At 36.9% G+C, this 23,927-nt stretch overlaps 1 long non-coding RNA gene across 1 annotated transcript in view; it reads right to left on the reverse strand.

The window, feature by feature from the left end:
- Positions 1-462: 462 nt before the first annotated feature.
- LOC107319269 overlaps positions 463-23,927 on the reverse strand; it is a 48,575-nt gene continuing 25,110 nt past the window's right edge. Inside the window, exons 3-5 of the long non-coding RNA XR_001557715.2 lie at positions 13,642-13,816; positions 7,123-7,197; positions 463-638 (exon numbers count right to left, since the gene is read on the reverse strand). This is a non-coding gene — a long non-coding RNA (uncharacterized LOC107319269). The remainder of the gene's footprint in view (positions 639-7,122; positions 7,198-13,641; positions 13,817-23,927) is intronic.

Here is a 23,927-nt window from a genome sequence, read left to right on the forward strand (position 1 = left end):
TGAAACACACCATCTACTGCCTTACTGTGCTTACATCCACTGCTCGGGCTCCATAAAAGTTCAGCAAGCATCAGTGAATGTCAATGGGTGCCATTTTTTCTGCATAAAGGAATTCAGTTAGACACTTTTGCTTCATCCACGCTCCCATGTCCAACTGCCTTTTTCTGCCATCTGTCTCATGGTAAAAACACATAACAGAATAATGGTGGGATAGTTCAGCCTCTACAGCCATACCACCAACATCCACCTCTGGCATCAAGGGCCAACATAATAAAGTAAGAAGCATTACTTTCAGAGCAGCATTTGTACAAGATTTCTGGGTCAGCTCAACAAGGTTACATTGCCTTCAAAATATAAGCAAGACTCTAGTTTTCATAAATGTAGGGGTTAGAAATTTCAGAAAGTGATCTCCCAGAAGAGAGAAATTCTGTTCTGAGATAGGATATAGATACTCACCAGTACTTAGGGCCTGGAATTAGTCATCACATACAATATGAGTAAGACTCTGGCAGAACAGTAGTCCGGCAATCTGTAAACTTCCTCCTTTTTGCCACTGTAAACTGATTTCTTCCTGACAAATAGCTTTTGAATCAGCGTCATTAAAGTATTAGCATTTTTCTTCTACAGGGCCAAGTGGTCTAAGACGACAAGGGAAAGAAGGTGGAAGTAAAACTTAGAAGTGAGTTGTAAAGGAGGCAAACACACAAAATTCCTTAGATATTTACTCTTAGATATTTGTCTGGAGCAGGGTGATGCTTTTGTGATATATGCAGAGATACGTGGAAGATACCATGCAGAATCCTGGCCTCTCAGTAGAAAAAAATAAATAATAACAGCAAAGATGGTTAGAAAGGTTTGGGAAGTTTATTTACTCACCAACAATACTTAGCAAATTTCTAAGAAAAAAGAGATCTTTTGGTGTTTGATTAAAATGTGGCAACTTGTACCAACAAATAATTTTAATTAGAGCTACTTAAATATGTAGTCTGTGCTGATTGTTCACATGCTGCAGGATAATGGGAAACTAGTTCAGCTCTGTGGAGAACAGAAAACCTGAACAGTTCCAGGGTAAACCATAAACATAGAATTGCTGTAAATGAATACTCTTTGCTAAGACATAAATAACCAAATAAGTGAGATAATATGCTGAGACAAAATAAGTTGCACTTATATATTGCAAATCTGCAAACAGACAAGTAGACATACGTGGTGTTAAAATCAATTGCAAATTAATTTTTTGGAGTCAGTATCATCATGACTATCACATGTTCTCACAGAGAATCAGTCCCTATCAATTCCAGATCAGTTTCTGAAATTCTCATGACATTTCACCTGTGAACCCAAGTGACCCACCAACTGATTCATCAGCTTCCTGGAGTGCCCTTCCACATCCAAGAAAGCCATCCTATTTCTGCTGAATGAGAAGGTAAAACATCAAGTGTGCTACTGGTTCTGTAGTAAAGAGTAATAATCTCATACACTTAAGATGGAACAAACCAAAGAAACAACAATCTGAGTTTCCGAATGTATTCTTTCCAACAATATTCCAGCACTGTTTGGAAGATAATGTGCTGTGTCTTCTTTGGCAGAGAGCTAAGAAATTAGCATTGCATAAATAGAAAGACCCAGAAGAGCCACTGGGCCGGAATCAGTGAAGGCAGCAGGAGTTTCCCCCTGATTGCAACAGACTTGGATCATGTCTGTTGTTGGCATGGACATGCAGGGCCCGTAAAACATTAGAAAAGTGAATTTTTATTAAACAAATTATCTCAAGACCTTGAAAACACATACAGTGCTCTTTGCTATTTAGTTTTTCTTTTACTGGAAGCAGTAAATGAGAAACATTTCCTGCGCAGTTTATTGAACGTGTTTGTGCTTAGTGCGTAAAAAGGATATGCTGCAAGGTAACCAGGGCCTTTTAGAAAATGTTATGGACCTTTAGGGAGTAAAGTGAAGAGGAAGAAAAAAGAGACAGAGAGACAGAGGGACAGCAACTGGTGCACGTTTCTGTTATTAGTATATATGGTGGCCAAGGAAAGCATCACATGCAATTAACAATACACAGCTGTAGTCACACAGTGCATTTCTTCTGTGAAAGAGTAAAAGTTTATACAGCTGCTGCTTGCTACTCAGGAGTTACAAATGCAAACACATGATTGCATTATGTTTACAAATTTCCTGCAGAACATTCCGCATTTGTATGGATTATATTACATTCACTCTGGTGACAAATTGTTGTAGATTAATCTCTTCTTAGAAATATGTGGAGCTTTTAACAAAGTGTACATAAACCAAGCTGCTAGTTGTTTTTCATTGTTAATAATGATTCCTTTTAAAATCCAAAGTTTAGAAGTGTTACAGGGCACGCTACTGGGCTTTCATTCATTATCCTAATAAAACTCCATAAAGCAGTCTGTTCTGCCGGAGGGTATTGCTTCTTTCTGACAGGTACAGTGACAGACACAAATTTTCTATCTCTGAATGGTACTATAGATACTATCAAGTGAGACAAAGAGAAGAAAATGTATGACAATCGTTCAGACTCATAGCAAAGAGATTTGTAGCTAGCTACTAAGTATGCTTCCCAGCAAACAGACTATGTTGTCCTACGGCTACATAGAGAAGTTATATTTTCTTTGAAAATTCAAGGGCATTTGGTTTGTTTTCGTTCTACTTGAAAGATTGTTTTGTTTGTTGGCTACAGCTAAACAGGTGTGGGGCCTTTTTATTATTGCCAGCAAAATGACTATTAACTGACCATTTGTTCTAGAACACTAACAATATAATTTACAGTAAATAGTTTAAACAAACATTTCTCATAGGTCAGTTAAGAAAAAAAAAAAAACAACAAAAAACAAACAAACTAAAAAAACCTCTAATAAACAATATCCAGAAATGAGTGCAGCTCCCTCTCTCTCACTCAATGTTGGCATTTCTAAAATGCCTTTCCCAGTGATAACACAAAAAAGCCTTGGGACGAGTCCAGTGAGGACAGGCAAGTCTCTTTTTTCCTCTAAAGTTTAATCTGTGACTTCTGGGCTAGAACAACCAATTACATTTCACAACAGGACAAAATAAAACATTTTGTTAAAGATGCAGATTAGGCAGGGCAGCCTGAAGAAGATAGCGATAGCATTCTGCAAGCCTGTTTCCCAAGCTTTGGCCCATTCCTTTGAACTGGGAAGTATTAAACCACTGATTGTAATTGAAGGGATCACCATCAGTACTGCATTCCCGAGAACTCCCTGACTGAGCCAGATCTAAGGTTAATCTAGCTCTGATTTAGTATCCAAAAGCCATAATAGGCAGATGCCTAAAGTTTAAGAACTGGACAACATATATGGTATTTTCCTGTACTACTCTTCCAAACTCTGTCATTTTCAGCTTAGAGGACACTGTAAGCCAGATGTGGTTATGCTTCTTTGTAACTCTCAACGGATTTCTCTTCCACATGTTCCTCTAGCTTCGCCTTGAGCCCCCACAAACTTCCAGCTCTCACACGAACCTCTAACAAAAAGCTCCACAGGTCAACTGCAGACTAAGGCTACTACACTGTTTAGCTCCTCACTTCTTTTTCACTTGCTTTGTTTGATGCCTTCAGCATCCACTACAAAAAAGATGGAGCTTAATCCCTCTCAAGTATCACTTTCCATCCCTTCAATTATTCTTGAGATTTGAGTAATGGAAATTCACATAGTATTCAATATTTTTATGCTGCAGACAGACTCAAATGACAAAAACTATCCCAATTAGAGGGCAGAATTGCACAGAACTGGAGATTGATTATTTCCTCTGTGAGCAGACTTCAGTCCTCTCTGATTAAATGTACAAGAATTTTGCAAACAGCAAATTTGTTCCAGCACCCGACACCCACCCAGAAAAAAATTCTTCAGCACACCTATCACATCATGTACAGGGTTTTAACTTGCAGCACTGACCACTAATGTCATTTCTAGATTAGTTCGTTGTTGCAGGAAGTAATTCTGAGTTCACTTATAATCCACTTTCCCTAAAATTAACCTCAAGTCTTTCAAAAGCTCTCCTTCCGTTACTCAATTCATAGTTACTGGAACTAGAGCTCAGTTTGTAAGTAACTGTACTGTGGTATCGTGCCATCAGCTCCATTTATTATGTCCCAGACAATCAAAATTTTTCTCAATATTTTTTTTCTCTGCTTTCATTGTATTTAACTCTCATTGTGTCATTTGAGTTTCCGAATTGGGAATCCTACCAGGCAAAGGCTATTATTACTAAAACCCTGGGATTCCCCAAGACTACCACATTCAAAATGGAGTTAGTATAAAAGAAAGTGTTAAGAAAGGATATAAACTCTGTGCTCTTGTCACTGAATTTTCAGTATTTTTAACTGAACACTGAGCTAATTAGGGAAAATACTGAGTGCTGCAATTAACCAAATAAGTACAAGTGTCAAATGACAATGGATGCTTCACAAGATGAAATAAAAAATAGAGCTATAGTGCATATTTAAAAACCTAGTGCAGAACAAAACGAAAATTCTAATAACCATGACCAAGATACCGTACTCAAAAATGCTTCTACATGTAACCATATTGAAACTGTTTGGAAAAGGCAGAGAATTTGGAAAAAGAAGAAAAAAACAACTGTTCTTTATGACATCCACTTGCAAGAAAACAGACTTCAGTAGTAAAAGAAAAATCTATGTGAAGCACAGGTAACAGTGCTTTCAAAATCTGGACCTGCATGTACAAAGGTATGATACATGCTTTCTGTCACACTAAAGAAGGACCTGATAACCTCTGTAAAGTGCATATCTCCACTTGCATTTGTAGATGCCTTCTTTCTCCCTCTGTGTGTGCTCAGTGACAGGTTCTTCTCTTTGTAACTGCTCTTCATGGGGAATGAGTTCTATGTCACAGCTCACTATCAACTGCCAATTCAGATTTAATTCTCAAGGGGCAGGAGGTATGATTTCTCTAAGAATTTTAATACATTATTTGAGAAGCAGATGTCCACCTTACCAAGAGGAACCTCAGATTGCTTTAGGAAACTACGGTCACTCAAGGGATGTTACATTTCTGCCTGTCTGTTCTGTTAGACGAAAGATTCCAGCAAAGTTTTAATGAAAATTTACTTAATCTTTACTGAATGGTCCTCTAATAAGTTCATAAAAAATTTAATGGGAAATTCCATCATATTTGTTATTCTGAAAATGACTCCCCTAACTAATACGAGGACTCAGAAAACTTTAATAAGAGGTACTTTCTTATAAACAGACAGCTTAACCCATTGTATAAACTACATTTCTTAAGAGCCATGCTGGCTCATGAGGCAGGATGCCAGCTTTTCAACCTGGACTAACTTGAACTCTGGCAATCTGAGGCAAGAGAGGCTCTTACTGCTAGTGAACAACCAATCTAGTGGCTTGTTTCTTGGTTCCAGTAATCCAAGGACATGATTCACAAACCTATTTGGAATTTATTCATGCTACTCAGAAAATCTTTTCTAATAAGCTACATATGCCAGGAATCTTGCAAAAAGCATATCAAGCTCCTGTGCAGAACACTGATCAATACTCAAATGTCATTTGTGGAGACTAACTGTGTCATGTTATTGAATGAAGCAAATTTGTTTTATTAGTGTCTGTATTGGAACTAAGCACTATCCTGATTCAATTGTTAGATTTCCATTTTAAATTAGGTGAATATTAATACGCATATTTTTTCTTATGAATCACATGTAAAATACTCAACCTGAGTCACAAAGGAGTGCACACTTATATCTGTGCATCCCTTTTTCATCTAGCTTCATACAGTGCTTCTGTGATGTGCCTCCCTCTCTAAGTACAAATTAATGAAGATCACCAAGAGAATTATGCTTTTATATTTTTTCTGACATTGCATTCTTTCGAGGCTAGTACTGCAGTGAGGTTATCTGCACTGTTTGCTAAAGAACTATATGAAAGAAAGAAATTTCTGCTTCTCACCCTGTAGTAAATATGCAACAATGAAGAAAGGAATGAGAGGACTCAGTAGCTGAAGGGTGAACTACGAAGGAACCAAACAGAATTACTACTCAAAAGTGGATGACTAAATTTCAGTTTACTTCAAAATGTTTTGATTGTTTTCTCCTTTCACTTCTCCATGGTGCCCTTTCCATGTGCCCAAAGGAATTCTCTTTTCCACTGTCATTCTATACCCTTTGTTCATATTTCAGAAATTTTGTGCTTATTCAGTTGGTCTTGACCTTAACAGCTTTCCTGTCTGTCTTGTATCCACTTACTGCTGGTTCTGAAGCTTCAAAGAAACCAAAATTATTATTATTATTATTTAAACAGTCATTTGTGCCATTTGGCAACTCAGGTGATGAGACAAAGCCTAGAATATAAACCAATACTGATGGCTCCTATTTCTTTCTTTCTTTCTTTCTTTCTTTTTTTTTCACTTCTCTTGATTTCTCCTTTGTATTTTTGAGGACATCTGAGAGAACAGACAGCAGGAGATTTTCTTAGAACAAATTTTCTGTTATTAAGGTGATAACTTCCTTAAGAAACTGAAATTAATTCAAGTAAAATATTTTGTTCCTCTGCAAGATATCTAACAAATACCAGAGAAAGAGAGAGAAAAAGGCAGAATTCACACACACACACACATACACATTCAGATCCTTGTCTGTCTCTACCCATATCACAGTAAAACATTTCTCTTTGCTCACCAAAAGATCTCAGCAGAGAAAGATTTGGGGTATACTGCCTTAATTAGCAGATTAAGTTATTTTTTTTTCAAATAACATATTAGTATGAATAATTGAATAGAAGATGATGACACTGTAAGTCTTTTCTACTTGAGAATGAATAACAAGGCCTAAATATTGTTGTATATTACAGTAAAACACAGAAAAACTAAAATATTTTAAAATAATTCAATGTTCTCTTATTTCTTACTAAGTTCTAGTGACATTTCTTTCTGAGTTCTAACATATATTCCTTCAAAATCTGTCAAGACCCAGTTGTTTAAAGGACATGGGACTCAGAGCATGTAAGGGATCCATAAACTTAGCAATATGGTTGGATGGTGCTTCCTTCAGCTCACGTTTCCAGACACGGTTTTCATATGACAACACTCACTTCTGTATTTTGCTTACCTATGTTTATTCACAATAAGAACTTTATGGTCATAACTTCATAACAGGTCATGCTGCTTTAACTGAAGGTCAGATCTGAAAAGAAATCAAAAAGGAAATAGAACTTACCTGAGAGGGACTACTTGGGCTTAGATCAAGTCAATTAGAAACAGGCTTAAATCAAGTTGAAACAGGTTGTCTTTAAAAAGAAATAATGAGACCTTCAGTAATTTGCCTTAGTGTAACTAAAATTTGTGCAAATCTATGTGCAATCCCTAAATAAAAATTCAAATATCCTGAGAGAATCCTTGCAAACACAAATTATACACAAGCGCAACATTTTATGCTGCAAATCCACACCTTTTTCTCATAAAAAGATTATTTTCATAGTAATTCTTCACAGCAACTGTTGCCTACAGTTAGCAGCCTACTTGTATTGTGATGTTTTTGCCCCATTCTGCAGTGAAGTGTCAGGTTATTAACTATGCCATACCAAGTTGCCATTTAGACTTACAGTAGCTAGCATATTGACTTAATAGCCAACAGATCCTAAATAATTATTCTGAACTACTGACCATGTAGCAGATTAAACTGATGAAGACATGAAATTTATGCTTTTGAGATATCTTGAAGGGGTGTTCAGCAGTAATGTGCATGTGTTGGACTGAGAGTCAAAATGAAGTCCAATTTACATGTTGCAAAAAGGGATTGGATGGGTAATGAGATCTGATATCTCTATTGGTATAGGATAGTCATGGCTTTTAATAGATTATCCTAGTGTCCATATAGATATTTACAAAGACATTGATTTTCCACGTTTTTGTCCCAGTGCTCCATCCTATTCCCTAATGCTGATGGGCAGAATGAAAAGCCAACCCTCATCAACACAGCTGATACATAAATCAACAGCATGGCAAAAACATTCCACAACCAACTTGGAGGCTCTGCCACTGCCACAGAGCCTGACACAAACACATCTGACGTTCCATTGCTCTTCGGATAGAATTGCTATAGCCACTTGCAATCTTGTGATACTTACAGCCTTCTCCTAAGAAATAGAGGCCAGCTCATTTCTAGCCATAAAGCTTTGTGTCAAAAACCCAGGCTCTTTAAGTCCTGAGGGGAGGTTTTGGAATTTGTGGAGAGGAGATGAAAGAGAGGAAATCTACCTGATGCCAAGAAAATACTCAGTTTGCAATCTAACATACTGCTTTTAAAAACAACTCCACAGTAGAAATGGTTACGACCTGCATATCATTAGGATCTATTACTAAGATGCTGCAAAATCCTGCCTTTGCTTTCACTGTTTTTAACCAACACAATCAGGTTAATGTTTTTCTACTCATATTGACCAGGAGGCTGCATGGACAATCAGGGGTAATTTCACACAGCAGCAGGTTTTGTTTTGAGAATGGCATACACAAAACAAGCTGCTTTCTTTTTATCATTCTGCTTTAGAATAAAAACTACAAAGAGCAGAAAAATAAAATACACTATAAAATATGTGGCAGCAAGAATTAAAGAAAAACACTTTTTCAGTAATGTTGAAGTTTTATTTTTATTTGCCACCTTGCGTGGCAGTAAATATTGAGAGGAAAAATGGGGGAAAATATTGCACAGAACAACAAAAAAATCTGTACTGCTATCTGTAGCTGATGACTGTATGACCACACACAAGTAGAAAAACAAAGCCAGTTACTTGTCTTTAGAAGCAGCTGATTTCAGTTAAAATGAAGAAAGAAATAATCATTAGGAGTACAAATAATGAATGTGCTCTGCTGCTGCATGCATATAAAGTCTGAAAGGTACCTCTTCATTCCACATTCTATGTTACAGCTCCTCTCCAGACTTAGCAGAGAATATCCCTAAGTCTAATGGGTTAAATGCTTATTATACCACTGTCTTATTTGTAACATAAGGCACCTACTACAAGCCTACTCTTCATGCAAAATTGCCAATTTATAGCAATATTCCTTGTTTAGAAAACAAGGCTATCCAAACACTATAATTACAATATGCACCAGCAGGCATAACCCTGCATTAATGCACAGACTCCAGATACATTCGTCAAATAGAGTTTTTTTTCTCTTTGCCTTCTTCTCAGGGTACTTTTAAGTTCAGGGACAGAGAACATGTCTTCATTAGAAACATTAACATTCACAGGCTGTAGTAAATTTTGACAGTGAAAAGGTCTCTGTAACCTTTAGTTGTGCAGAAATTTACTTCCCAAGAAAATTACAGCTGGCACTGTCTTAATTAATGCTAGCTTTCTTTTCTGAAAATTGTGGGCTTGTCAGTAAAAAAGGCAGAAAAACCTGAGTTTAAAAGACTGGACACAAAAGACACATAGAAATAAAGCCCTGCAAAATTTCATAATATTGCTCTGTTTTTGTTCTACAGTAAGGAGATGAAAAGATCTAATTTGATTTTGCCAAATGGAGCAACATATATGTAATATAGAAATGATTTGCATTCTCTCTTTTGTCTTTGAGTTTCATCATGTAAGGAGTGCTTTTTTTAAGCCATTCTGTTTTAAAAGCAATAGGTCAAATAAAATCTATATCTGTAGGGGGAGGGAATAAAATATCACTTTTTTTTCCCCCTTTTTTCTTTTTTAGCGTTTCTTTAAATGCTCCCAGTAAATCGTAGCTAACACAGTAAGAATTGCAGCAGTTTTTCACATGATTTTTAATTACCTGACATTTTTCTAATTTTTAGACTGATTTTAGTAATTGCATACTAATTTATTTCTTAATATTTACCCATGTGTCTCCAAGTTATATTTTAATGGTATAAATACTTTAGCATATAAAGACCAAGTATTTGGAGACTGAATTTTTATTATCGTGCATGATCTTTAATTGCTTGACAAGGTGCTAAACACGTACCTTGCATCTGAACAGCATTTTCCTACACACAGGCTGTGTTGTAGTTTTAAAAACAGGTATGGAAAAATAGTGTCCACCAAAATCTCCAGGATGTTGCACATACATTCCCTCATTCTCTTCTGGAAGAGATTTACAGCATTTTGTATTTGGAATTTCTGCAGCCCCCAGCTCTATCTCTGGCAGCAATAACACTCCAGCTCCACAGAGGAGTCAACATGCACCAAGATGTGACACCGCTTTGGCACTATGAGAAGCACCAATACTGCATGTCAGCTGTTCCAAACATTTTATGCAAGTTGCTACGAGCACTTTAAATTTAGGTGCCCCATATGAATGGTTTATTCATGTTTATAAAATGATTAGTTGGTGCCACTACATCCTTTAATAACTTATTGTGAGGCATGTTATAAAATGCATCATCAATAAATGCTTAAAATGCTGCCACAGCAAGGTGATAAGCTGTTACAACAGTATTTTAAGATGTATGCATTGTTCAAATAGTTTGTCTGTTATTTCAATGCATACTTTCAAGTTTTTTTACAAGCATGTTATTGAATGCTGAACAAATAATAAAATATTCATAAAGATCACCTTAATTTAAAGTGTTACTGTGTTTTCCTAACTTTAACATACGCGCCACAGATACAGAGCAAGCATTGGCATACAGAAAGGTAACAGAAGAGAAAAATTCCTATCTCAGATGCAAAACTCTACTATCTCCTTGAGATGAAAAAAATTCACCGCATTCCTCAGATGTAGGGTCTGTAATTTCAAGGTTTGAACCATTAACTATATAAGAAATTGCCGTGAATAAGAAAAAAATCACACAAAAAAGCAGGCACCTAAAGTCTGAAGTTCTGAAAAAATGTCACACACAAAATGTTTTGGCTGTTTATAGCACTTGGCAACGTTAGTGAAATAATAAAATCCCAGCGCAGGCTATGGAGCCCATATGGACAAATGTAGGATGAGGGCCTCTCTTTGCTACTTTCCATACCGGAAAATGAACAGAAAAACATTATGGACAAATGTGATAAATGGCGTACAGTCATAAAGCAGCTGCTGATTGGGACATTAGCTTATGCATTTATCTGCTTCTCAGCTTAACCACAATGCACATGAAGTCTTAAGTGATTTTCCAAAAAGGCATGTAACCTCAGCAAGAGAAAGCCAAACTCATTGCTTAAGAATGGTATACTAAGAACTGCAAGAACATAGCAAGTGGGGGGGTCTATGGATATACTTACACAAGAAATGTGTAAGTCTAAGTCAAATATTCTCGGCTCATTCTCAAATTAATTGAACTACTTACATAACCAAGGAGACTTAAGGAAAGTGCTTCCAGATTATTGGCTCCGCACATTAGGATTTTCATTCCTGCCCATGATCCCCTGTGTGTCATTTATTTATGGACAGACTGCAGCGGGCCTTTGTTTCAGCATGAGGAAAAGCAGCCTCATGGATATTTGATAAAGCCAAAGAAACCCAAGGTTTCTTTGGGAGAAGAAAGGGAGAAGACTAGAAGGCAACCCCTGGTGAAACATGCTGTACTGCTACTGCTCATGTACGGGACAGCCTCCTTCATTTAGTTCATGCATGCTCACCTCTGGAGAAGGGTAAAGCACTACCAGTCTCTGAGGAGGCTGCTGTCAGAGCTTGGTACACACAGATCAGCTTTGTTTAGTGGGATTCTGCCATCTGTGCTGATCTGAACAGCAACCAGCATGACCACGCCATCCTTTTGCCACATACACAGTGGTTGCTGAGCTCAAGTAAGACTAAATGCAAACACTGTGCTACTCCTTCCTACTTTTCCAGATGCCCACTGAGAATATGCAAGCACAAATTCATTTCCAACAGCCACAGCTGCAGGAATGCCAATCCTTGCCTCCCTGAGCCTTCCCTCAGTATACCTTATTTTTGGCTACATGGCCAAGTGGCACAAAACCAATGTGCTCCTCTTCCTTTCCACAATATTTATTTCTCATTGGATGGCATTGATTGTAAACATATGAAACCACTGAATATTCATCTTTTAACATACTGGAGTACATAAAGAAACTCTCAAAAATTAGCAGTCCTGAGTTTGCCATCTGAAAATTATGGAATCTTTCCATGTTATGTATCTACTTACTAAATCATTATCGTTTTCCTCCATAAATCAACAAGTGGACTTACAGGCATTGTCATTTAGTGACACATACAGACAAAGCTTTGTTTTGTTCTTCAGTATGTGAGAATGTTGAAAATACCTATTTCCCTCAAAAGAAATTATAAATCTCTGTTGTGTGCACACTCTACAAAATCTTCTTGTTAAGTAGATTGAGCCCTTGGGACATAAGAGTATATCACAGTACTTTGCGTAACTTTTGTTCATGGGTGACACTTGTACCTGCTCCAGGATAACGTACAAATGTTTTACAGGTTTTCCTAATGGTAATCATGATGCTTCGTTGTGCCCTTCTAGTAATAACAACAGTTTAGCTTTCCTCCTCCCTACCCCCACTTTCTTGGCAAGTCTGACATTCAATTTGGAGAATCTAATGTCAGCAAGAAATCCATACGTACTCCTGAGAGTGGTAGGCATGCCCCTTTGAATCTATTTTTAGGTTACTGTAGAATAGTGATATTTTCTTCCTTCAGTCATTTCTCTTCCAAGCAACTCCCATCTTTTCAATGCTTACAAAGGAATATTTAATGCTTCAACTTACTGAAAATATTTTCTGTGTTCAAAGTGAATGTATACCGTTATGCTATGTACAATGACATGGTTAGATTTGTTGTAAAGATCTACAAAAGATAAATATTTGCAGCAGAAGAGTTTACGTTTTCTGCAAAGCAAAGCTAAGACCATAGATACTGTAAGGATATTTAAATTTTACAGAGCAATCTGTTATTTATCTGTTTCTAAATATTCAGTTCTTTCAAAGCCAATTAATTTACTGTTTTGGTGTTAGAAGTTAGAAGCAAATCATGCTTGGCTTGTGTAGCCTTCGTTTAGTAATTGGTTATTTAAACATCAATTGTTCATCCCAGTCCTGAAAGTCTACTAAGATTGACACTAATCTATTTGTTTTGGAAATTAAGCACAAAATCCCAGGAACTGCAATTTACCAGTTGAGCCTGCCTGCTCACGTGCCTGGAGACTGATGCCTCCAAACGTTTTCACTGCTCACAGTTGACATGGAGTTTGACCCACATCCCTTGCTGTGGGAACGTGGGTGCAAGTCATCAGAGCTCTTAGCCAACACCTCCAGATGAACCAAAAGTTTGAACAAGAAATTAAGCAATTTCAAATGTACCTGGGATAGAATTTGATCTACTTACTGCACCCCAGTTATAGCAAATAGTAAATTGATTTAGATCCTGGTTCCTTCCCTCCAGAAAATATTGGATAAAGATCATAAAATAACTAGCCATCCAATTTACAATGATTTAAGCAGATTGGGAAGGGCTGCTTTGCGTAATGGACAAAAATTATGGAACGCAGTTATCTGTGGTCTTTGTCATATTGTCTGTCTGTAACTTGCAAAGCTTATGTTGAACCAACAGTTTTGCTTGGTCTTTCCCAAATGCAAATGTGAGAAATTATCCTCTGAAGGAGATACAGGCAGAGAATCTGAGCTAATCTGCAATTTCCATTACACCTTACCTGTGCATTCACTGTCCACAGAAGGGAATGGGTGTTAATTCCTTCAGTTTCATATCACTTGTCCTTTGGGAAAGATCTGTGTGGGCTTATCCTGGTCCCTTTACCCTCTCCTCGGAATCTGTCCATATGGCTTCTGTCCGCTTTTCCTATCTCCAACAGAGAGGAGGTTGAAAGCCTTAGAAATAAGAAATATACCAGCAATTATTATTTCCTGCATTTGAAGCAGGAGCTTTAAATGCATTTTCTCCCATGTATACCATATTTAAAGCACAACGTGATTATTTATTCTCTCTTCTTATTTGTTTATTTTTAGCACATATCAAAGCCCAGCAGTTTTCCCTCCAGGCTATATTTGACAAAGTTGCAGAGACTTTCCAGGCCACCTCAAAGCAGAGATTAATCCAAACAATTTAAACCTTTCACTGTTCCACAGGAGGATGGCATTCGATTGGATTATTTAGGGAGGACAAAATGTTTTTGTTGATGAGAGAAATGAAATCCTCAGAGAGTGAAATCAATCTTATGTAGAGACCCTGGAGCATTGATCTTGGTGTACATTGACAATTTCTGGTTGTTTAGCTATTTGGAATGACCGCACAAAATGAGCAAGTTGTTATAGTTTTAAGGTTTTGGTATTTATTGGCAACCCGAGTGCTCATATGATTAATCACACATTCAGAATGTGAGCTCAGTGGAAATTGACTGCAACGCAGCAGAAACAAAGTTTTCAGTTATCATTGTGTAATAAATTGAAGCTATATCCCTAAGCAGATTTGTCTTCAAGTTTCCAATTTGCCTTGTTAAAAGTGTTGTTTATACAGTAGTTAGCAAAAATGCAAGTAATTACACACAGAATTCTTTCTAAGCGATTCCGTACACTTTTTTTTCTCTTTATTGGTTTTCTATCTTCATTATCCAATATTCCGTTATACCCAAGCAGAAACCACATTCAGTAAAAATCAGAAAATAGCCAGGCCATAGAACAAGAACCTGCTTATACTGGGGGCAGCATTTCATGGATGTAATGCTGCAAGAAAAGGCTTTCTGAACAAACTAACCCAAATGCAAACATCCTTTAATAACCCACTTTTCTCTTTGTAGTTGCACTCTCTGATGCTTGCCACTGAAGAGAAGAACAGAAGGAAAAACATTTTCATTTATCTCTTATGTTTCATTCAATTAAATAATATTTATTCAGAAAGGAACATGTTTTTACATACATGTTTTGCATTGTAAGAATATCTGTTACTTCTACTAAAAAACAGATGCAAAAATAAAATTATAACTACAATTGGAAATTGGAGAGCAATTTGAGGAATGCAAATACTGAGAGAATTTATTGAAAATGTGTAGTGCCAAGTAGAGAAAACTACTGTGTCTATACAGGAAGGAGCTGCTCCAGCTATGGTATACTGGTAGAGACTTGTGCTGCCAAATAGTGATAATGCTTTATAGCCTTTCACACTTGCCACTGAGAATCTCACTGTAACCTTGAAGAAGCAGTTGCTAGGATGTACTTGCTAAAGATAAGAGCAAAACTGTGGAAAAGAAAGGGAAAACCCTGTAAGGCTGGTCTTCTTCCCTAGAGAGGGTTACAAGCTCATAATGTACAGAAACTATAACCAGATCAGGAGAGACCTAATTACAGAACTCAGAGATGTTAATGACACACAGAAATTTACATACAGCTGAAAATATGAATATCTCTATGCCAGCGGTCATATCGCCACAGGGTTGGCTTCAGAACTAATGTGTTGTTGTCTGGGAGCATTTTCTCTAAGGTGAAGCCTTTCAAACAGTCAAAAACATTTGTTTTTTTACGGGAACAACACTCACCATAAACCTCTTTTAAATTTTATTGACCAAGATCTTTTTTTTCTCTTTGTAATTCCTTCTCCTATGTCCCCTCTGAATAGGGTTTGCAACAATAATTCTTCACATTTATCTTTCCATCTTTCAATCTCAAAATCCTGTATCTGATTTGAACACAGCAATCTCCAAAGCAATGAATACCTCTTTAATTTACTGAGAACTTTCAAGGACAAAATTACTTAACGATTTTTCTTAGGTCTCATATTAGATAAAAAGGTTTTTTTCATGCTTTTATTTATTTGTTTTGCCAATTTGTGTAACACTGCCTTGTTGACCGACTTCTATATTTTTTTTGTTTCTCTTCAGCTTCAGAGAAACATCCCTATATCTTTACCTGTAGTGGAGATAAGGAGTTGTCACAGCTGCTGTCCATGCAGTCCTCAAACCAGAGAGTACTGTAATAAATCTTATTTTATTTTATGGACAAATAAATGCTGAGGTAAAATATTTGAGAATCGTTGCTTGAATACTTGCCATAGCAGCGCTACTGTAATAACCACTATGACATTAATTTACTGCAATGTGCCGTAGGAAGAAGGAAGAAGGAGGGAGAAGGGCATTAAAAGAGAAAAATTACTATCCTTCGGATTTATTGGGATTGGCCTTCCTCATTTTCAGCCATCATTAGTTGATTAGGTGCTGATGACAGTATGGACAAGCGTGCTAGAATAGTTGGCTAAGAAAAGCCCTAAAGGTACTCTGTTAATTGAGATGATGTTCATATTGTACTTACTGAACATAACTGCAGACAGTGAAATAAGAGCTTAGTGTTGTGTAACAGACCACATGAACATTCACTCATTATCAGTCTGTAAAGAGGAGAAAACAGTGTATATAGATTATGATTACTACAGAAAAAGAGACAGTATTAAAAACTGGAGGAGACTATCATTGGAAACTACGTTTTATACAGCCTTCTGGGAGGTGTTGAGAAATCTGTCTAATGTTGTTCCATAGTTCCATTAGAGAAACATTATTCTATCAAAGGAACAGAAAATTGATTTATGCCATCATCTTGTAAGAGGTAAGCACCTGAACTTAACAGAATATCCAGATTTGCTTAGCCACTAGAAGCATACGTGCTATTGATACTCTTTTCATGCTTACATTCAATCTAATTTAAATTTTAAGGCGATTTAGAGAAAATGGCAAAGAAATGCCACTATACTTCCTTCAACTTGTTTGTGAAAAGTCAGCATTATACATGAAGAGAGAAATATTCTCTACGCAGAACCTGTAATGCAATAGATACTTGGATTCAACAGTAATATTTTAGTAACAATGGCAATGCTATTACCAATAAATCCACAACATTAAATAATTTAATATGGACATTAGCCTGCTTCTTGCTGTGGCCAAGATGAATTTTAACTTGGTGCCTAGACAGACAGCCACAATGAAAATGCTTTAGAGCTTCAGAATGGAATGGACAGTAGTTAAAAAGATCCTTTAAACTTCTAGGCAAATCTCAGCTCCTTTCAACAAAATTGTCCTTAGGAGTACGCTGCCCACAGAGTAAAATTATCCCAGTACCTGAAGCAGTGTGCTCTGAAAGTTCAAAGTTAAATTAAATTTGCCCTCTTTCCAAAAACTGAGCAAACTAAATCTGATCATTAGCATGTTCACACTGAAGAAATCCGGCTATGGGGAACAAGAGCTCAGCAATAACGGAAGCAGTTTACACAGAATTCTGGAAACTCAAAAAATGTGGCTTTGTAATGGTTAGATATTACTCTTGTTCATTAAATTCTAGTATTGGCTCTGTTAAATGTAAGTATTTATATTTACTAACCTACTATGATAGATCACTGGGCCTAGTTTGAAAAACCCACCCTGTTGGATGATGAATGACAGAATCTTGCTTTGCCAACCAAATGAGAACTCACTTCCTCTGGTCATTCATGAGCTATCAATTTCTTCTCACCATAAGAAAATATGGTAAGAGACAGTAAATTGTGAATACTCAGAAGCATGAGTCAAAAAACAGTATAGACATTTATAATATGCCTATAAGGAGCAGAGTACAGAATGCCAGAAGAATGCAAAATTGACATTATTTTTGGCTTATCTTTCACTTCAAGCTCTTTACTATACAGTCAACTCAGTAATTACTTACTATGGTTGTCAACGGCTTGTAGCACAGTTGTTTTGTTTTGTTTTTTTTTTTTACAGGACAGCATTAGCATTCAAGAGCTTCATCAGATTCTTCTTACAATAAATATGGTTCTATCTTTAACGTCCAGTGTGATAATAAATGGCATTGCTTTCCTTCAGACAACATCTGTTGTGACTTTGGCATTCAGCTCAGTGGAAGGTGAGCAGCGATTGATCACATTATTGGATATCTAGACATGCTGTGGCAGCATCTTTAGCAAAAGGCTTGAAAACTTGAGCAATAGAGTGAGTAATCCACAAGAAAAATGAAGAATATTTGAAAAGTCAAGATAAGAATCAAGACATCCAAAAGAAACAAGAGATTCTGGATCAGAAACATGAAATACCCTCAAAACCACTAGCACAAAAATATCCCTTTTAAAATACTTATCCAAGCAAGTGCTAACAGGATGAGGCTTTTGCAGTTTATATTGTCTGCTTCTAAAATCATTGTGATTTTGGATTCATGCGTTACACTCATGGCAGTGACAGAGAGCAGACATGTTCAAAGCGTGCTTTACCAAGACCTGTCAACATTTGAACTAGAAGAGTGATAGCTTTGGCAGATTTTGGAGATTCTGCTTCCTGCCACTACCGAAGAAGGCTGATAAAAGAAATAGAAATCACCAGGTATAAAAACACTTTGCTAGTGCTGTTCAACCACAGGGCACACCTGGTTCCCTGGTCCAACACCACATGCCATGGACGTTGATTGTGATATAACTCAGCCCACTGTTCCTCAGTTAGCCCTTTTGCTCTAAGGCCATCCTTGTTCTCCCTCCATAAACAATGCAGCTGATGGCTATGCTCTTTCTCGCCTTCATACTTCACGCTTTTCAGGATGCTTCCTGTCTTCCCATGAAACCACACTATATTTGCATAGTCTCTGGCTGTTCTCACTTCACATCCTAGTTTAGTAATTCCTTGATGCCTTAAAGGTTCTTACTCAACTAAACTGCTTTACTCAAACTTCTATAAAGTTACAGAGCTTATGTTGCTCCTATCCCATAAATATCCATATAATAGCCAAACACTGACTCACTCTGTATCTTCTGCATACAGTAGATCTTACGCCACATAATTCCCTCTTACCATACTTCCACCTGTACTTCAACCCATTCTCCCCCACAGTGAGAAACAGCCTGTTTCATCATATATGTACTCAGAAAGACTGCCCCTCCAGTCTGCCAGCCAGAATGAAATAGCTGGTTGTATCTCACTGCTGTCCCATCACTCAGTGTAATTTCATCACCACAACTCTTCCTCCTCCTACATAACAGAGACCACTATGGACCTTCTCTGCGCACCAACAAATGCAGGAAGCGTGGTGTCAGGTTTGCAGTCTCTTTCAGATAGCAGAGGGAGTTTCCAGTCTAAACAATTCTTCCATTACAGCACCACCCTGACTGACTGAGACAAAGTATTGGCTAGTGTCACAAGACCTGGAGGGTGGGTGAGAACTGATTTTTATTTCTTCAAGGGTTTCTGCATCTGAAGCAAGGAGAAAATGGGGAGCGTTTATATGAGACATGAAAATGAGCAATGTCCTGCTAGTCAATTATGTGCACTCACACCTAACTTACCTATGTAACAGATGTATACCAACTTGGGAGTAATGAAACCGAAGAGGAATTTCCTGTAATACAATTTAAGATGTGATAGAGCCATTGAATATAGGTTTAAGACAATTCTTCAGGACTCTAGCATCTATGAAGCAGTTCAGTCACACAGAAGACTTTTATCTTTCTTCCATATTTCTGTGAAATAAGGTTAAAACATACAAGCAGAGGTATTCTGGGGGTTAGGACACTTTTTCCTCACGCTGTTGTTAATAACAAGAGAAAGATGAGAAAGATGAGATTTCTTCTATCTCAGAGAGCGTGACTACAGTGATTCAATATGTTCAAAAGCTCATTACACAGCACTCTCATCCAGGATGCCCACCACTTCCTAATGCTCCTGAACAACGAAAACACATCTCTGCCCCATTATTGCTCTTGGAAGAAATGATGCCAGTCTCCATGAACATGGTTTCCTTGTTTAAGAATACCTGAAGAAGCAGCCAAGTATAGGAGAAGAGATTAAAGAAATTTATGGATATGGAGAGAAAAATTTTAGTCAGCAGAGATTACTGGAAGAATAGATTATTGGAAGAAACAAGGGAGACAGATAATATCAGATATCAAACTACAGAGAAGAAACTAGTAAAATTCTAAAAACACAAAATTCTAAGAAATAGTTACATTTCCAAATCCATGTTTTGATGAGTCATACAATCTCCTAAAGCAAAACAAGCTGTATCCCTGGTGGCACTCCCCAACTATCTAGGGACATATGCCATGTTCGACAGATTATGAATCTTAGGCAGCATTCAAATTTTATGAAAGAAAAGCATTACCGTTTTTTATATAAATGCCTTTGCTATATCCATCTTCTCCACCCTTTCTAGGAGCCCAGCAGACCAGGTGTCAATATCACACCTTGCAATACTCAACAAATTTCCAAACATCTTTTTCCTTTTTTGTTTTCCTGTCTCCTTTTACTCTCCATTAAGCACTTCCAGGCTCACTAGAACTCCAAACCTTTAGGCAATATCTTGAGCAGCTGTTACAAAAACAATCGGTGGTATGTCACAATTTTTGTCATTCCTGTAGCACTTGCCCAACTACTAAACCAGTAAATCCTTTTAATCGGCAACAGATTGGGATTTTTAGTTTTACGTTTTAGCAAGCAGGATACACAGCCCATGCACTTGGAAAAGGAACACAAAATGTTTTTCATTTCCTTTAGTGATTGTAATGTATAAATAGCCATGCCTACAGAGGATCAAATAATTCATTGTGAATAACTCTTGTTAATTTCTCTCATTTTTTCCCCCTTCACAGGTAGCTTACGAACAGATCCTGAAGTCTGCCACATATTCACAGTTTCTTAGCACTTCTGATTTTGTATGGGAAAAAAAAGTCTTGGCATACTGTTGGTTCAAAATTGTTAATTGTGGGGAATTTTGTATTTACGTAGAGTCACCTATGGCTGTGGCTTCATACTAGGCAGCAGCATGCCTCAATGGCTTGATGTTTTCCATTCCAGCTGCTCATTCTCCCTCCAAGCCAATGTTATACTGGCACAGCCATGCAGCAAACAAGATCAGGGAGCTGATCTGTCTGGAAAGACAGTGAAATATAAAAGAGGAGACTGGGGATTATGGGAATTTATGGGTAGCAAAGGCAAGAATTGCAGTAGGAAGGAAAAAAGTGAAGGGTTTATTGATAAAGAGAAGCTGGGGGAAGGAAAAAGGAGGGCATTTCAGCAGGGTAGATTTTCTGATTTAGCCTACCACACAACTCCCCAAGAACCAATCCTGGTAAATACCATGAAGAAGCAAAGGGTCACAAACAGAACTGAACAAGATGAGTTTTCCCTGGATTTAGCTAACAAGAAATATCCCTAGAGTTTGGATTTATTTATTTATTTGCTTTCTGATTGGCCACACTTTTTAAGAGTTGAGAATGGCAACTAGATAACAGAAATTCACACTGATGTGCTGTTTTTGGAAAAACAGTACTCCACACTAAAATCTGAAAAAGTACAGACATTTGCAAATGTTTTTAAACAGACAAGGATGAATAAACCTCATGATAACAATCATAATTGTTAATTGAACTTGGATATTGTTTATAAAAGTAGCTGAAAATATACATATTTTTATAGTCTTGTCTTTCTCTATAATTTGTAAATTAATAATAGCATTAATGTACAGACACCATTTTTTATAGAAATTGGTTTCTGAGACAGATAAGTATTAGGGAGAAAGTTCTGCTGTGGCTATCACTTTTGTGGTTATATTTGAAAGAGCGAAGAGGATAAAATTAACAATTTCAGTAACTTCAATCATCAAGAGTAGACTATAATATTTATTACAGCGCCAAAAAGCTGAAGAAAGGTTTGATACTATTTGTTAAGACAAAGTTCTAAAGTGTCTTAGAGACAACATATGAAAAAGCTAGTCCTTTAACTAGCTTGGGACTCTCCCAAGTACTCTTAGAAACATGTTTTTTGTGTGGTTGTGGGTTAGAGTAAAAGGAATTAGGCACTAAATTAATTAAGCCAGTAGAAACCATAGGGAATGGATGTCTTAGTAAACTCAGAAACTTTCAAACACTCCCCAGCTGCAGGATTCAACATTAACATAACAGAACAAAGATGATGAACAGAAGTTTTTCCATTCATGTATCAAGCATACATCCACACTGCCTCACCAGCAAGGATGATACTGGTTACATCAGGATAAACTAGTTAGCACTGTCCAGGAGCCTAAAAGGCCAATATGTTTTTAGATACTGGCCAGCTTGTTTAGAGAGGAAACTGGATATTTCTGTAATGTAGCAAAAAAATAACCTGGGGCTTACAAAAGTGCAAGCAAACGACTAGAATGGGCATGCTTATGCTGTCTCAGAGGTCCTTAACAGAGAAGTTCCCAAAGAATTTTGTTAGGGGCCAGTTACATAGCTACTGTTAGTTTTCATTTACTTTGGTGATGGATCTGTTTACAGAATGAGCTTCTATTTAATGGTATCTTTGTTTAGAAGTTGTTGAAGTATATTTCTACAATTCACAAGCACCTGTTTGCTAGCAAGATGGAAAATGCTTGAAACAGCTGTTAGACAAAGTCAATAAAAGAACTGAACTGTAAGTACTCTACTTAGATTAGACACCAAAAAATGATGCTCAAGAATATCCAGCAAGACTCGTACAATTAACAGAACCTTTTTCTTGCATGCTGCCAGAAGAGATTGCAACCATATTCAAAAACCAAAATAAAGAGGGAATCTGCAGGAGATACATGTGCATACTGAAGCATACACATAAATTGTGTCAGTGTATCCCAAATCATACAGCAAGAGAGAATCCTGTGAAATTTAAGAGCTAAAAATTAGAAAAGAAATAGAGTGAACAAGGGTTTCCGTTATAATCACATCTAAATGTTTGCTCTGGACATGAGAAAGGAGCACTTGTATTTACTACCTGGTTTGTGCTGCATATGGCCACAAAGCACCCAGTGTGAAATCACGACGAAGTTTACTTCCAGTTTTTCTTTGAAGTCTTCCCTCTTTCTGTCAAATGTATTGCCTATGTACAGCCATGACTGTCACTCAAACAAACCTAAATGGCAGTCAAAGCATGACAAAATCTATTTCTGACATTATGTCAAATATTGCAGATGGGCCAATATCAAATCTTAACAGTTAAGGCACCAATGGATGCTGTATAGCTACAGATGTGGCTTAGGACAAGTGCAGGTAGTCTGGTGCAGACAGCTGCAGCCCAGCTGTGCTTGTCTGTGGAGCCACACAACTGGACACATGCCAACAGCAATTTGGAAGCTGCATAACCACACTAGAACAAGACTGAAGCAGAGACAGAAAGAGCATGGCAGACTTGCCCATGGCCATGTGGGTAATCCAACTGGCTGACTACTCTCCTGTGCTTCAAAAGAGCCAAATGTCTGAAACAGGAATAAAATGTTGGCTCTTTTATTTAAAAAAGAAATTAAAAAAAAGAACAAACATTTGCTCTAGGAAACCAATAGCACCCAAACACACAGTAATGAGAAAACCTATGATAGGAATAATTGTAGGAATAATTAAAATATTGCAATAATAATAATAATAATAAAACTCTTAGGAAAATACACATTTACCAAGTAAATAAGAGAGGTTTTTGTGAAAGTCTCAAATAATTAACACAAATCTAAACCCTCTGGTGTTTGCTCTCTCGAGAGACATTTGAGACTAGGGGACCCAAGAGAATACAACTGATGAAAAGGAAAATATTCTGATCTCCTGGCTAAACAATGTGCTTTGTGTAGATTTTTATTCAATGTTTTTAACAAGAAATGAAAATAAATTTATAATTGTTACATGATGCTCAGATAGCATCGTGATAAGAATTTTATAAATATATCCAAAGCTAGAAAATTCAAAGATAATGTGGATAGTCTATGCTTAACGTATCTATTATCCTCTTCACTATTAATAGAAACATTTACCTACACAGCAGAGGTGGAAATACTTTCAGAAGTAGCATGATAAACCTGAACTCAAAGGGAACATTCACATGGGCTACATCATGAAGATGAAAGATTATACACTGCTACGCTTTTTTCCCCCCTAAAAATATAAATAAATAAATAAATAAATAAATAAATCAAAGAAGGATTTTTGATTTTTTAACCTCTTAACCTTTTCCTCCTTGTTTTA

This window comes from Coturnix japonica, chromosome 11 (assembly GCF_001577835.2).
Source record: "Coturnix japonica isolate 7356 chromosome 11, Coturnix japonica 2.1, whole genome shotgun sequence".
Classification (NCBI taxonomy): domain Eukaryota; kingdom Metazoa; phylum Chordata; class Aves; order Galliformes; family Phasianidae; genus Coturnix; species Coturnix japonica.